Genomic DNA, 16,656 nt, shown 5'->3' with positions numbered 1-16,656 from the left:
AGTAATGCTATACACTGAGTAGCTCCTCTGGGATCAGAGAGGCTATTTGTAATGCAAAATCCTTCCAAAATACCATTTTTTTAAATAGTAAAAATTGGGTTGTATTCTGTCAATTTTTTGTAGCCTCCACTGACTCATAGCGCTTTCAACTGCAATTTAAATAATGCAGAAGAGAAACTGGAACATGGAAGATCAGGTTTCTTAGCAGGGAGTTATTTGCTGCATCTTGAATTCAAAAGATGATATGCACACACATTTCCCTAGACAAAATACAGCAATCACAACCTGAGTGATGCAAACAGGTAGATCTCTCTCAGTTTTGGTGGAAGTACAGTGATTGATAGCAACTGAGCACCTGCTGGAGTATGAACTGGTTTGAGGTTCCCATAATAAACCTAACCTCCCTGAGCTATTCAGAAGATGCTCTCAGGATCTATTTAGCAAGGGGAAGCACATGATTGTTTTGATGCACTGCAAGAGCTGAAGCTGTGCTAATGCAGGCTAGAAGATGATGTTTTTAAGTGAAAGGGAAATCAGTTATGATTATAATTGTTGTCTTTATGTATTACTAGCTGTATGGATTACTTTCATCCTGTGTGTCACTGGCAGTGAGGGAACTTGATACATTACCTCATGCTAGTGCTGGAGACCAGCAGAGATTGGTGTATTTTTAGAAACAAGATTCCCACAGTGTAGTTGTAGCAACTGGATGATCATACACATGCATATTAAAATGCCAGCCGATGAATTCCTGGACAGTGCCAGCAAACATTTCACTCTGTTTCGGGTAGGAGGAAAGGGCAGGAATGAACAGCTCAGGAGTTCAACTGACAAGCACAGCGGTTTTACCTCTAAGACTGTCCTCTGAGAGCTGTGTGCTCACACTGGCCAGTGTGAAAGGGAAGCTGGTAAAAAGCAGAATCTCACTTTCCAGGATGAAGAGATGATGCATTTGCAGGTCAGAGGGTCCGTATGTCTCCTGCCTTACCTGGTCTCATAACACATGAAATTACATCCCTGTACCAGTAAAGAGAACTGATGGCCATCTAAAGACATCCTTCAAGGGCTCAGTCCTGGGTCTCAGCTGCCAGAGGGCAGTATCTGGGGTGCTTGTGTTGCACAACCGAGCACGGTGAAGTGGTCTCTCACTCACTAAGTCTTATGAAGACTGCAGAAGTGCAAGGCTTATTACTGGGTGCAAAACTGTACAGATGCGGGCACGCAGCTGGTAGGGCCAAGCTGTAAGCAAAGTCAGATGGGAGGCAACCAGGAGCTGCCTGTGCACAGCAGATGTGCTGCAGCATCTGTTGGGAACTTAGATGTCTCATAAAGCATTTATATGTCTCATAAAGCAGAAGAAGCTGTTTCAGACTCTGGGAATATCTTCAGCCAGGTTAACAGTCCTGTCATTGGGCTGGTTTAGACAGGAGTTGTACAGGATGGATCAAAGTCTGAACCTTTCCACTAAGAGCCAACCCAAGTATCTCTAAATAGAGCACAGTACGTGCTCACTTGTAGAAGAAATAACGTATGTACCTGAGCACCTGCTGGAGTATGAACTGGTTTGAGGTTCCCATAATAAACCTAACCTCCCTGAGCTATTCAGAAGATGCTCTCAGGATCTATTTAGCAAGGGGAAGCACATGATTGTTTTGATGCACTGCAAGAGCTGAAGCTGTGCTAATGCAGGCTAGAAGATGATGTTTTTAAGTGAAAGGGAAATCAGTGATGAGACATTAAGTGTGTGCCAATCACTGTATTCCAAATCACAGCACTGACTGCTGAGAAACTATTGTTACATTTCTGTTCTTCCCCCTACCTACATACAGGGATATAGGATATAGGATGTAGATGTAGGAAATATATATACTGCTGTGTACTATATGTATAATATACATCAGTAATGCTAGAAATGGGAAGGAGCATTCAGCAGTCATTCAGGTAGGTGTCAGAATGCCAGATACCTTCCAGTAGACTGTTGCTGTATTCAATATAAACTGATGACCACTGACCACCATAGAAGCATGGTGACTATTACACTTGATAAAACTGGCCAAATAGTCCAAACAGTTCACAGTCTTTGGCTGTGCTAACTGGAATGTGTTTTGCAGGAGAGCACAAGAGATGCTCTGGCAGATGGCTATAGCATAGCTGGCCCCAGACAGACTTTTCTTTCAATTCTCTTTACGTAGAATTCTCTTTCAGTCTGAAACCTATTCAATAGTCTTAAATTCTACACATTTACCACTGATATTGCAGTGATTGCAATTGGTGCTGTAGGCTACTAAAATGCCTGATCTTTTTAAGGATCCTGTTACATTTACACACATTGATATTGTTCATGAGTGGCAATATACTCCATGCAAAGAAAATTTCTGTCTGCCTTCAATGTACCACTCTTCTGTCTCATTATATGCCCTTTTATCCTTTAATAGGTGGATGAATAAAGGGAAGACTCTAAACTACCTTCTCAGTGTCATTTAGCTTTCCATATACTTTCACCATGTTAATTATCACCTTTTTCAAGGTACACAGACCTTTTCAACCTAATGACCAAATAACAGACTGGAAACTTTTCTAAACCATGGCTTCAATCCACACTATAAGGATTAAAAGTTACCACAGTCAAAGTAAATTGCAGGTGGTGGTGTATTGCCTAACATCCTGATGTAAATGTAAGATAAAGGCCTTCTCCAGGGGGTGTAGTTCAATGTGAAATCCAAGTGTACAGACTTTGCATATCAATTTTTATCTTCATTTCAGAAAAACCTCTAATTATATTGACGTGTGTGCTTTCAAGCTTTCCTACATCTCGCCTTTAGGAACCCCCTAGTTAACTGCAGCCAATGACTCCTTCCATGCAATTCTCTCCCCACATTTTAGACACTAAATCTACAAAGCCACAGCACCAGACCAAACAGACCTCCATCTCCTCAGCCTGTTCCCACCTGCCTCTGGCCAGCCTCCAAATAATATTCATGGCTTCCTTTATGTTTAAGCCATCTTTTTCTACCTGAAGTGCTGGAAGGGAGTAGCCTCTCAGAGCATACCACTCCACAGAGAACATCCTGATCTAGACAGGGCATGGCAGGAAGAAACGTCCTTCATAGCTATGTTGGTGATGTGAGCTAGGTTTCAAACAGGAGGCCACAACTTTCAGTGCCAGAGACTAACACCTATCTCGGGCACATAGCTGCTCCACTTGCCCTTTTCCAAGCTGCTTGGTTTAGACCTCAAATAGATCCAAAGGGAAATTCTGGATACCTTCACAGGTGAACTTCCATATACGGCCACGAAGCCACAGGCTGTGATGGTTGGCATGCAGATACATATCAGCACGCCAAAACTTCCACAGCAACACGTAACTAGTATACACAAATACAATTACACACACATTTATTGGGAGAAGATGGTAGAGTGACTCGAACATGTGTCAACAGCTTCCCAGGGTGAGGATTTAAAGGAGGTATTTGGTGCAATAAAGACTGATGCTTAATACACAATTTTCCGCAAAGACGTCTTTTTCTGCTTAGGTGAGCTGAGTGGCTGCATTAATGGGAAAACTGGAAGCCTTTTAGTGGGTGAGTAGTAGCTGAAACTGCAGGGGCATTCAAGCCACCTTCTGCAGCGTCTAATTTCAGCTGTGGTAATTCAGTCTGGTCTCTGTGGGTTCCATATATAGGCAATGGAAAGAGAGACACTTCTCCAGAGGATGATTTAGCAGCGACAATTTTCATGCCCTGAATGGTCTTCCAGAGGCCTTAGCTCCAATGTTTATAAAGGGAGGTTGAGGACACTTGCCTTCTACCAAACACCCAAATGTAGCTGCCTGATCTCCCTGTCACACACATACACACTCTGTGTTTGAAGCTTTTTTTAAAAAAAGAGGGCTGGAAACAACAGGCCACAGATAAGGGACTCCAGATGTTTCCTTAAGTACCTGCTAATAGGAAGGAAACTCCCACCCTAAGAAAGTGAAGAACAGCAAAGGCTTTCAGTGCTGAAGGCAGAAGGTTATGCATCACTCACACAACAAAGATGACATTTGCAATTCTGCTTCCACAGGGGTTCACCTGTCTTGCCAGGCTTGGAAAGAAATCTGAATAAAAAGCCCTGGAAGGAGCTGAGGCACTTAGGGCAGCACCTGCTCTTCACCATCCCACAGGCAATACAAGCATCTTCTACATACAGGAGTAAGAAACACAACACTCTTATCAACTAGAAATGCTAAATGATGTGGAAAGGGTTCTATAAACATGTGACTTTTATTTATTTTTAATTACTTTCCATACTGCTGAGAGCAGAGTTTCTTACAAGCCAGATCCAAAGTAATTATTGGTTATGAGAACTTTCAGTGGCTTTCAACCAGGTTGTGCATTGCCAGAAACAGGCAGCAATGGGAAAACACTGTGTGCCTCCCTTCCACCAAAAGCAAAACCAGATAAAGCAAATTTATCATTTTGCTTAGACCAAACAAGGGAATTTTTTTATCCCTGTCTTTTTTGAACTGCCCAGCACTGGCATACAAAGAAAGAGAACGGCTCCTTCTCAGAACCCAAGCTACCAAATAGCTCTTGGTTGGTGGGTTTCTTTGCAAACAGCACTGGGAATGCTAGATGTTTCAGCCTCCATCCCTCAGTGGTTTCCTACTCTTGAATGTAGAGGAAACAATGCTGGTATGCTACAGATGTCAAGGTCCAAGGACGTTACAGCAGCAAACAAATCTGACCTGAGCTGTTTTGGGTTGCTAGTCTTGTGCATAGCTTACATTTTATCACTTCAAAATGGCCAAATGTCAGCGATAGGCGAATGACCACTGGCTACACAAAGTTCAAGTCAGTCTGACAGGTGTTTTGGAGTGCTTTATCAAAAAGTTTATACCTTTTGTTAAGTGACCACCTCTGGGGGAATGGGACAGAAGCAATTTGTTGAGCTCAGTCTCAGCTGGCATCAACGCTGTGATGTATGTGAACGTGCTCACCCTCCCATAAGGCTGCAGCCTTTACAAAGGAGGAAGAATGGGCAGAGCGCCTGAAAAGAGAAAGGGAACAGGCCCATGGCTCTGCACAGAGATAACAGCCTTCCAGCTGCTTATTTAGCCACAGTGAGAATGCATCCCATTTTGTGAATCTGCCAGCATGCAGGAAAACAACATGGGCATGAAACCCCTTGCTCAGCAGATGTAGGACACAGGCTTTTAATTTTCTAAGACAATATTATTTTTATATGCAGTCTTAGCTAAACACAGAGTCCTGATGTGTTCTTACTCACTTCAAATTCCTTCTCTACTTTGCCCAGCTAAAGACTGAGCAAGGACTGGAGCTAAAGGCTCTGGTGGACTGCAGAAACAGGGGGACAATGATATGTTCAGGTATCTGTTCTGTTAAACCTGAAGGGTGCAGAGATATAAGACTTTGCATTTACAGGCAATTTTTATTGCCAGTGAGGTTCAGGATGGTGAGGTCTTTGGAGCTTAGAGATTCAGAGCCTGAATGATTTTTTTGGGTTTTTTTTTACTTCTGCCTGTTTCATACTCTTCATATCAGGATAACCCATTTTAATACACCCCAAGGAAATGAGGGGAAAATCCTCAGGTTCCTAACTAAGTTAGGGCTATACTAAACCTTCCACGGGCAAAGAATCTAGGCAAGGTTGATCCCACTCTGACAAAGTGACAGCACTAAGGATGTAATTTAAAGATAATGGAAGCCAAAAGAGATGTCAAAGAAGGACTGGGACACAATCTTCTGGGTTTAAATTACAGCTGGCTCCTCTGGAGTATCCTCTGAAGGAATTTTACAGAGAAACAGCTCATTAGCTGTAAAAGACCACGCACAAAAGCCTCAGAGAAAACAAACTTCATCCACACAAACAATATTAATCACCAAAAAAGTAGGCACCACTCTCTTTTCTTTTTGTCCTTTGCAACAGAAGTGTAAATACGTACAAGGCAGTCACATACAGATCTATTCCTGATCTTCAAAATGTTTTTAATGCCAACAAGTCCAAAGCCTACATATGTGTATTAAGTAGATATCACTGCAGCTTGTTGCATTCTACCAACACAGCAACTTGCCACCTATAATTCCTCGGGAGACCTCGCTCTTCTAGCAACCATTGCCTTTGTAAAACAGGGATTCTGTTTTCCACAGCTGAGCAATACCAGTGCAATGGGAAACATAAACAGCATCTTCGTGCACCAGAGAATATCCTGTGGTGGTAATGTTTGCTTCCTGGGAGGTGAAACAGTTGAATTCAACATCAAGGTGTTAGAACAGCCAAAAAGGATCACAGGAATAAAACTGGTACTCAAAAGCTCACACAAATGCTGTGTATTTCCCACACACTAGCACTAGTTGCCACAACTGCAGAGATTCCTTCCTGTTCTTCATGGGACTCACCCACCACCATATTTTCTCTGACCAAAGTTTTGACTTCCAAGGAAAACTTGGAGACCACTGCAGAGCCTTACCAAGGGCCAGCATTACATTAGGGTCAAACACAGCTCTGACACTGCTATCCACAACCTCCTATCAGTTCCAGTGCAGAAAAAATAAACAGTCATATTTCAGCTCAGGAGGTAACGGTCCAGCCTATCCCACAGAAAGCCAGGCCTGATGCCTTTTGCACGTGAAGCTTTCCCACAGGCAAGAGTGAGCCTCGAGAAGCTGTAGAGATAAGTTCATAATGCAGCGATGACTCCTACACGATCAAGAGAGAAAAACACACCATAGACACTGCACGGGGCCCTGGGGCATGCTTGTAGCTGTATGATGCTACCAGAATGCACATTAACAAACTGAGCAATAACAAGGTAATAATTGTGAAGGGGTAAGAAACCTGTCTGATCCACTCTTAAACTGAATTAAAGGCATCACAGTAGCTTGCACATAACAGAATCTGACTCGGGAGAACCTGGTCCATCTCTGTAAAAGCAAACCAGCCCCAAGGCAAACCTGAGCACACAGTGACACTTCATCATGCTTTGTAGGGGATTATCAGCCTGAGTTTTTTCAGGTAGCACAGAGCTGTAGCTCCATCTGCCTGCCTCTCTGTCAGACTGAGAAAGGGGGACTCTTCGGAGAAGTGGCCTAGCTAGTAACGGTGTATAAATTGTCAGCCAAACCCAGAGATGTGTAACATGGGCCTCTCCGAAGGTACAGCCTGCAGGATAATTTAAGCATGTCTTGATGGTGTAGAACTGCAGAGTGGAAAAATCTCACTATAACCAGCTGTCAAACTGCATCTGAAGATATTTATATGGGAAAAAAAGACCAGAAGACTCATAGCTCAGCAGCCACAAAATGGATGCACCATCCACCCCTGACTGGTTGGCTGCAAGCAAGAGAAGACTAGGTCAGTTTGCAACAGCTACCCCAGCAGGTTCAGTCTACATCAGCCTCATCCCTGAAGCAACTCTGCAAAGGGCCATCTGATTGATAGCAATTGAGTTCCATCAGTACAATTCAGATAAAAATGATACCAGAAGGCACAAGAGGACGTGCTAGAGGGGGGGCAGTCATGTGCTAAAATGCCTATGTTATTTTTGAACAAAAGTTGGTTCACATCTCACCATCTCTTTGAATAAGAAGAACAAGCACCTGACTGGTGAGAGATCTCTGCAGTGCTCCTGAAACTCCCTCCTGCTCCACATGATGATAAGCACAGGAGCCTTTGCTCCTCAAAAAAAACAGGCTATTGCCAACAGGTTTCATATTAAGAATTAGTTGCTACTCAGAGAACTGTGAATGATCTCATAATCTGCAATATTTCCTAAGTGAGACAGGCTGCTGAGGAGACAGCAGTCTCATTTTGGGAGATAACTGCATCACTAGGAAGAAGGGTCATGCATCTTGGCTCCTCCACAGAGGATCCACCCAGTATAGGCTAAACAGTGAGTTACTGAAGATATGCTCTCTGCCCAGAGGATTTCTTGCTGAAGGAGACAAGCCCCTTGCAGCAATATATGGATAAATATGGATAAAATATGGATTGTGGCCAAATTTGGAAATAATTATATCTGCTCTGCTCACATAACATTCCATGACAGGGCAGTTGGCTCAGTGCCACTTCCATGCAAACCAATTGTAAGTTGCCATCAGTCTTTCATTTAAATCCACTGAACTGCTGACTTACAGCTGACTGAGCAGACAGAAAAAAGCCTGTGGCCAACATTATAAACAATTCCATAAATGCAAGGAAAACTGAGATAAAGTTGCTCCTTTAAAACATCTGGCAATCAGTTTGTCTCCCAAAGGCAGGTCTTGGTGTTTTTGGTGCTGTTTGGAGCTGTTTCCCACTCACTAGCAGTGCATATGTGGAAGAACAAGGGCATGAGAACTCTCAACATCACGATCTGATCTCAGATCCCCCTTTGGCCAGATGAGGGTACAGAGCCCAGCTAGTGCTCTGAAAATAGCCCTCTCTCAGCTATGGTGGGAATCCAAGGCTCATTGCAACAAGCACTAGACTCTATAATTGATAGGTTAATTGTGCTTATTAAAATTTTTTCACTTCAGTGGTAATAAAACTAGAAAACCATGAGCCAAGTTCACCACTAATGCACACTTCTTCAGTTCAATAACGTTAGAGATGGGCTGGCTGCAGCTTACTGCTCCCTTGAAATGACACAGGCTGTACGTAGACTGTAGGGCTGGCGCAGAGAGATGCAGGGGATGGTGAAGGGAAGCGCTCCCTAGCACGGGCTCCTGCAGTGATGTAAGCCTGCTGGGGGATCATCCTCACTTACTAGAACAAAGAAGCTGGGTCAGAGACAGCAAACTTTTCCCAGCCCTGAAACCCTGTTAGCTATAATTTAAAGTGAGAGTTCCTACTTAAAGCCTAGTGAATTTAAAGATTGCTCAGGCACCTGGATTTACCTAATCTCATCTTTCCTAGCTCTCCTTGTGGCAACAGAGCTGGTTCAGCTGCTCTCAAGAGATCTCAGATTGATCCTGGATACTGAAGGGGTGGAAGTTGAACTTCTCATCTCCTCATGTGCACCACCGTCTTTGTGCTTGCCTTTGTTATCCTGCCATTTCCCTCCCTCATCAGTTCTCCACACTTCCTTCTGCCTGTGTCTTCCCACATTCTGCCTGCTCTTGGCACAAACATCAGGGGTTCGCTCTTGCTTCTTTCTGCTGGTGAGACAACAGCCAGGCACCACACAGACCCCTCTGTCTGACGGTCTCATCCTGACTGCTGGTGCAGCCAAAAGTCATTGCATGCAGGACTCCAGGGCAGCCGGGGCAGACAGCACTTCTGTTGGCATTCAAAAACATTTTGGCTATTTGGAGCATGGCATTTTCTCTCAAATCTGTCTTGTTATTATTAATTTACCTATGACAACAACCTTGTCAGGTTTGGCACCAGATATGGCCAATCTCACATATTTCTCATACAACAGTGTTCCAGAAAGCAATCCTGTTTTTCTGAGATGTTCCCTTGTTATGTTCCTACATCCCAGATGCTTTGCATCTCAATGAACAAGAAAGCAAAGCCACTACAGAAAAATAGGACAGAGGATAAAATTGATATACTTGGTACTGAAAACAGGCATCAGATATGACTGCGAAAGACAATGAGAAGGATTTTGACAAGTATGTGTAAAAGGAACCACCTTCCTCGCCATGGCAGTTGCATTTGAGACAGAAATTGTCATTAACTCAGAAAAATCTCAGCCATTTCCATTTTAAAACCTAGAACTGAATCCTACGTTCACTTAAGTTTAATGGACATTTTGCCATTCACTGTAAAGAGATAAAGGAGTGATCTTTGGAAAAAAAAATCTGAAATTATTTTTATTGATATGCATCACTGACAGTCACACAACACTGGTTCATGAGGAAAACTTGTCCAAAACATCTGAACCTGGCACCTGAATTTCACTGTGTTGACATACAGATGTGAAATGAACTCGTGTGATTACAACAGGATATTGCAGGTCTTGCTGTAAATATAAAAACAGCTGTACAGGTAAGTTTCAATGTTCCTAAACCTCAAAACCAAACAAACAAAAAAACACCACAAAACACACACAACTCTGAAATGCCTTAGAAATGAAAAAAGCCTTAAAATACATGTCAGTAAAGATTATGGGCATGTATGTTAGTATGCAAAAGACTGCTGTAATAGTGCCCACCACATACGTACACAGTGTTAGTAGTTTGTACCTCAGAATTTCCTACCAGCTGATCTACAAGGGTGTTTGGAGGCTCTTGACTCCTGTCATCACAGAAAGGAGCTGACGCACAAGGAAGGAGGATGGCTATGGAAATCAGCTCACCTTTGTCCAACAAATAAATTGGATAATTAAAACAGAATAATGGTCTTCAGCTATTTTCATCTTAAATGTACATAACTCACAAGCCACCATGTCTCTTAAAGGCAAGGGACTGTCTTTAAATGATTTTGATTTATTTTCTTACTGGCTTTCTGCATTTAGAGGCTCTAAATTGAAAAAAGAAAACAAAAAAAAAAACCCAAACAATTACTCACAGTGGAAAGCTTTGCTCTACTACTGAAAGAGTTAGAAATCTTGCTTTCCTGCTGTCAATTGAGGTGCTCACACAGTACCACCTTCTAGGAGAAAGAAGTATTGTCAGACCTGGGACGAAATAGCACATGCTGCCTGTTTATCATTTTGGCTGTCTATAGCTTGCTGAGCTGCTGCTACACTTGTCAGCTGTTCTTTCCCCCTCAGCTTGCCTGAGTAACACAGTTAAATTAGGGCTGAAGTCAGATTTTTTTCAGTCTGCATTCATCTTAAAGTTTCTTGTATCTCCTTCACACCTGAACACACCAGCACTGCCAACAGCTTGCCAGTTTTCACCAGCTACATTGGTTTGTCTATTGCCTCTGCTAACAAGCCTTGCCAATGTTAAAATGTACATACAATAAAATACACTTTGCACACACTGCTGATGAGTTACTTATAAAAACATGTTGAGGCCAGGTGTACACATATCATTGCCACACTGAAGTCATTAACTTCTGCCTCTTTGAGGATGTGGTCTGGACCACAGCAGGTAAAATGGGGCTGTTTTGACATTCATGAGCTGGTTAATCCACTGGACAGCCCTCATATGGCAAGAATGTGAGCCTGCATGTTCATTAGATGATCCAAATCAGCTGCAAACATGGTTGAGACTCAGAAAGGAGTTCCTTAGAAGAAAAAAAAAAAGCCAACAAGAGCGTCAGCAACCCTTGCCCAAATAAGCCTGAGCCAAAAACCAGAGCATCTACATGCTCTTCAGATGTAGATTTCTAAGACCTACCTAAAAAAACTGTCTTTTCATCCATTTTGTGTAACTACATAGAGTTCTTTGTAGTTAACGCATTTAGGATTGTTCAAGGAGAATTCTGGGATTTTTAATGGAGAAGAGAACAGGCCTGATGTCATAATGCCTTCTCACTTTTGTAACTATGACTCCAGTAAAGATAGCTAGGGAGATCTGTAAAAATAACAAACACTACAAACAGAAGATTTATATGTTCCATCTAAAACATATGTTACAATGGTTTGTATTTTATGCCATTGCAACTAGATGCAACTAGATCCTTGAAGAGCTAGGAAAAAGCTAAGACACCTTTGTTGGATCCCCAAAACAAGAAAAAACAGTGCCTGCTCATTCTGCATGCCCAGAGGTCAATGCTAAAGGAACTAGCAGTGGTGCAGAAGATGTGGGTATTTGAGATGTTTAGAAAAGTATCTTAGCATCTCTGGAAAGATTTGAGAGGTACTACAGCCCTGGGAGAGAATAGAGACCACCACATAGGTGTTGTCATAATGGCTAACACCTACCACAAGAGAGACGAGGCTCAGCAAGTTCCTTTCACTATCATGAAGACCACATGGAGCAGGAATTAATTCAGACGCTGTGAGAACTGCAGGGAATAGGGAACCTCAGTATCTCTGTCTTACAGCCAGCTTACAGACCCAGACATGCTCTTCAGACAAGGGTCCCTGATGCAGCTGGGGGATGCCTTGAGGCCTAGCGGCACTCCTGGCTCCCTCAACACTAACACAGACAAGAGCCCTGCAGTGCCCTGTGGAAGTGCCGGACAGCCTGCACCGATTCTGAACGGAGCTCAGGGCACCAACCACTGCTCAAAGAAACAAGCATCAGCTGCTCATAGATCTGTTTTAACAACTTTCCATGCCGAAGGACAGATCTGCAGTGGAGTTTAGTAACAGGCTGCTTTAGTAACAGCTCATTCGCTGCTCAGCTGCAACTTTAACTCTAGCAGTAACTGCAGAATTTTTCTTTTACTAGCTGTTGTTTATTTAGAAGCCAGCAGAAAGCACATATTATTCATTCAGCTAGCTTTGAAAATGCCCACCTTACAAAACCACAGACACAAACAATTTTCATGTAAAGCCTTTGAGGCTGACTAGCAAATTTGGGCAGACAAGCTCTTTCTGCTTGATAATGCAGTATTAGAGGTTATTTCAACTATAACGGTCTAAGTGAAATGCAGTTTTAATGAATTAAAAAACATTTTAGAGAAACATGCCAATTCAGTTTCATGTCAGGATAGGAAGAAGTCAAAACATTCTGAGAAGAAAAATTGCAATGGTTTGATTTCCTGTTTTCAGTTTGCTGGAATTTTTTATTTCATTTCCACAGAAAAATTTAAATTACTTAGCATTGCACTGATGAGACCAGAAATTAAAGCCTTTAGCATTAGTGAAATGAAATTATCTGGCAGGTCCGAAGACCATTTTAAATTCATTCTATGGATAATTTCAAATTTTCAAATGTCTGATTCAAATTGTGAATTTTAAAAAAAAAAAAAAAAGAAAGAAAAATCAAGCACAATAATTTCTCATGAAACTGTCTAGTTTCTGATCAGCAGCATTGCTAGACACAGCAAAGGGAAGCAAACTGCTTGAAGTTTGAAGATTTATCTAGTCTATTTGATTAGAGAAAGTTTCTTCCCTGTACACTGAGCGAGGAAGCCAGAAAAAGCTTGCGCTGCCAGGAGCCATATTTTTGATGTTTAAAAACCAAAACAACAAAAAAAAAGTAAAAGAAAGAACTGCACTATCCACTGCTAGCAATCCAACATCTTCCAGAAGATATTCTGCATTACACTACACGATAGTTACCTTCAGGAATCATGTAAATGCAAAATGAGATATAAAAAGCTAAATTGTTTCCCTATAAATACTCAGTTTCCTTGAGAATTATGAATGACTAAGTTTTATGATGGACATGGATGTAGATCGTAACAAGTTCTACCTGCTACCTTCAATTCCCAGCCCAGGAGGAGTGTCCGAGCCTCCAGACCACGCAGGTTTTCCGGAGAGCCTTCCTAAATGATCTTGACACACCACGGTACCTTTTTCCATTTGAGACTTCTAGGGAGGCTGCGCCCTCTCCTGACAGTTTAGGACTCAACTGCAGTGACCGATAAAGCCGCTTTGCCACAGCTAACAATCAAGGCTGGACCTCGGAGTTACCAAGACTAGTCCTGCTTGACTTAAAACCTCTATTGCACTGTGCAGAGTGGCTTCACACTGAGAAGGATATCTCAGAATTACAACGTTTTCTCACTGTGCTGTGAGAAAAAAATAATTGCTTGGAAGTATACGCTTTAGAAAAACAACCACCACCTTATGGCTGAAAATGGATAAACGCCACTCTAGGATTATCTCCAGATAACATACAGTGTTTACAATCTATGCAATTCTGTAAAGGAAACTTTCATATGTTGATAATATAACCTTGAAATCACTGTTGTAACCCATGGATTCCATTTCACAGAACTAATATGGCTAATGCTATTATAAAGAGTCAGTCTGCCTTCATAAGCAAACGTAATCTCCTTCAATCAACAAAGCTTAGGGAGGAATGACTAAAGAAATCCCACACATCTTGTCAATCATTCACACTATACCTAAGTGAAGATTACCTTCTTTTTTTTTTTTAATGTGGAACGCTTATCTCTCATCTGATCCTGCATTCAAGTTATATTTTATGGACTCACAAACTACATACTGATTAAAGCTTCCAGTCCTAGATACTACAGAATACCACCAAGAAGAGAAGGAAATTTCTCTCTGGTAAAACTGGCATGGACCCTTTGGAAAGATTTACTGCCTGTCTGTAGCTTCGGATATGAAACACTTCCTCAAATCACCTGGGAATTTTACTTAACAAATTTCCTTCTATTCTAGGACCTAATTACTGACGCTGTTGATATTTCTGGCTCTCTTCCTGTGGTACACAGTCGTTCTTGTGGCTTTGGTCTTTTCCACAGAAAGGCTTTAATTTTCCTTTTTCAGGGTGCTAGGGCTCAGGTTGTGGAGTTTACGGAGAGTATGTTTATTCCTTAAGCTCATTCAAATCATTGATATAGCAGCTGCGTAAAAGGAAATAATTATTCAATTACTTCCTCTAATTATATTATTTACAATGTTGACATAAGGATGATTAACACTCACAGCCAACGACCATCAACTAAACGCAGCTGGAACGGGAAACTATTCTTCACGGACTAACACTACACACTGAGGCATATGTTGGGCCCCTGGAGCATAATGGCGGCTACTGCCCGATCTGGGAAGAAACAATCTAGCTTGTTGCTTTACAACAAAGTATTTCACTGCTTTTACAGATTCTTCTCTGCACCCTTACGATTTGTAAATCACATTACTGTACACTGGGTGAAAGTCAAAGATCTTTGCTAAATTGTCCTACCTTTGTTCCCTCACCACTTCATCTTCTGTCCTTCCAGGTAAACATAAGCTTTACGCTGCCTTTCTGATACGAGGCTGAAAAAAAAGAGAACAGCCACCAGGCGGCGAAATGTAATACTCATGCAGCCTCACTAATAGTCACACAGCCTCATTAATAGTCACCTATGATTATCCTCAGCTACTGTAACAGGATTCCTAACATAAGAGAAACATCGGATTAACAATATAGCCTCCCCACGCTTCACAAAGGCCTTATATTGCTTATTAAATTAGCCAATTAATTATAATTACTCTTAAATATATTTGAGGCATTTTTATACCACAAATCTATCTCAAGCATGAAAAGTTGCATGAATAGCCTTGTTTTAAGCCTTCCTCAGCCAAACTACTGTGTGTTTAAACTTGTCTCTATGGGAACAAATTAATATTACACTTTGATCACTATTTTATTATTGTAATTTGCCAGCATGTTGTAACTGCTATACAGCATTCAGTTCACTACTGACAAAACATGAATAGCAGGCTTTGCACATTATTTAAAACCATGTTATGCATTTTTAAAGACCTAATGCACTGGTAGTTCTGGTAATATTCACCAGTACAGTATAAATGGATATTAGAAAACAAACCAAAATTTGCAAAACAGAAGCATGCACGTGTTATTATTTCTCGTGACTTCATTTAGTGGTTTTGCTGTAAACGTTCTTTCACCTATGAGGTCAAACTATTGTCTGCTTGTACGCCTTGGGAAAAAGGGCAAATAAGACACATATAAAAATATGAAAATAATTTTTTAATAGAGTATTTCCCTGTATACCTTTTTGAAAGCCTTTCTACTCCTTTTCATGGCATTTGCACAACCAACAAGTAACAAAACCCTAAAAAGCCAGTTCAACTCAAGCATGATTTCACTGGTGTTGCACTTACAACTAGCTTATGTACACACCTTCCCTAGGAAGCGTAGGCAGATGCAAATCTCTTTTTCCAGAGACAAACTGGTACCAGGCGACTCTGCAGGCAGTAGCTCTGGCAGACCCTGGTGCTTGTGAGCCGAGGTTTCCGCACTATGCAGACAGGCCTCAGGGACTCCGCCACCCGGACAAAGCAAACTCCGAAGCTGAAGGAACTTACCCTGTGGTCACAAGAAGAGATAAAAGGTGGAACAGTGGGTACGGTAGCCTGTTCCAGGGGCGGGTTTGGGAACAGGCATGCGGGATCATACATATAGGATCAGACTGCACCCCACCCCAAACTTCAAAGGGGCAAAACTTTACAATAAACAATTTCCTGTGCAGAAACATCAGCCTAACCCTCAAGACTTGGAAACGAAAGCCTCCCAGCGCCAGCTACCAGCTTGATGGTGTTTGCGGCTGAGAGGCTCCGCCGGGGCCCTCACCCCGGTGCTACCGGTACCACAGCGCTGCTCGCAGCCCCTCCACCCGCTTTCCTCCCGCCACCTCCCCGCACTCCCCATGTTTATTTCGGTGGCTTTATTTATATCACCGCCTGTTTTCGGCGCCTCTCCGCGAGCAGCCGCCCCAAACGGCCACGGCCCCTCTGAGAGATCCCTGGCACCGAGCGCAGGGCTTCACCTGGCGCAGCCCACACAACACCCCTTGGAGCAGGGGGAGGATAATAAAAAAATAATTAAAACTCCTCATCTTGCCAACGCCAGGGCACGGAAAACACCGCAACCCAGCACTGCTCTCTTCCTCCCACACTCAACATGGCGGCCGCGGCGTCCCTCACGGTATCGCCTCATCCAAAATGGCTGCCCTGGCGCGGTGGAGGCGGCATGCCACCACTTAACATGGCGGCTGCGCCGTCCAACCACCGCCTGCCCTTACCCGGCAGAGGGAGCGGGTAGGTACCGCTGCAGCGGCTTTAGTCGCTCGTTGTTTATTTATTTATTTATTTACGGTCCCGCCCCGCCGGCCGCTGCTGGAAGTGAC

The 16,656-nt window shown here is 42.7% G+C and overlaps 1 long non-coding RNA gene across 6 annotated transcripts in view; it reads right to left on the bottom strand.

Annotated features, from left to right (window-relative positions):
* The window catches only part of LOC121090758, a 25,192-nt gene extending 8,536 nt beyond the window's left edge, over window positions 1-16,656 (bottom strand). The window contains exons 1-5 of one of the 6 annotated variants that reach the window (XR_005828712.1): window positions 16,297-16,543; window positions 15,651-15,836; window positions 14,706-14,779; window positions 10,188-11,163; window positions 3,380-9,949 (exon numbers count right to left, since the gene is read on the bottom strand). This is a non-coding gene — a long non-coding RNA (uncharacterized LOC121090758). The other 5 variants (XR_005828711.1, XR_005828710.1, XR_005828709.1 and 2 more) reach the window with 5 other exon arrangements.

Source organism: Falco naumanni, chromosome 6, assembly GCF_017639655.2.
Source record: "Falco naumanni isolate bFalNau1 chromosome 6, bFalNau1.pat, whole genome shotgun sequence".
Classification (NCBI taxonomy): Eukaryota; Metazoa; Chordata; class Aves; order Falconiformes; family Falconidae; genus Falco; species Falco naumanni.
The sequence above is the reverse complement of the archived record's forward strand: the minus strand, read 5'-3'. Positions and strand labels throughout refer to the sequence as shown.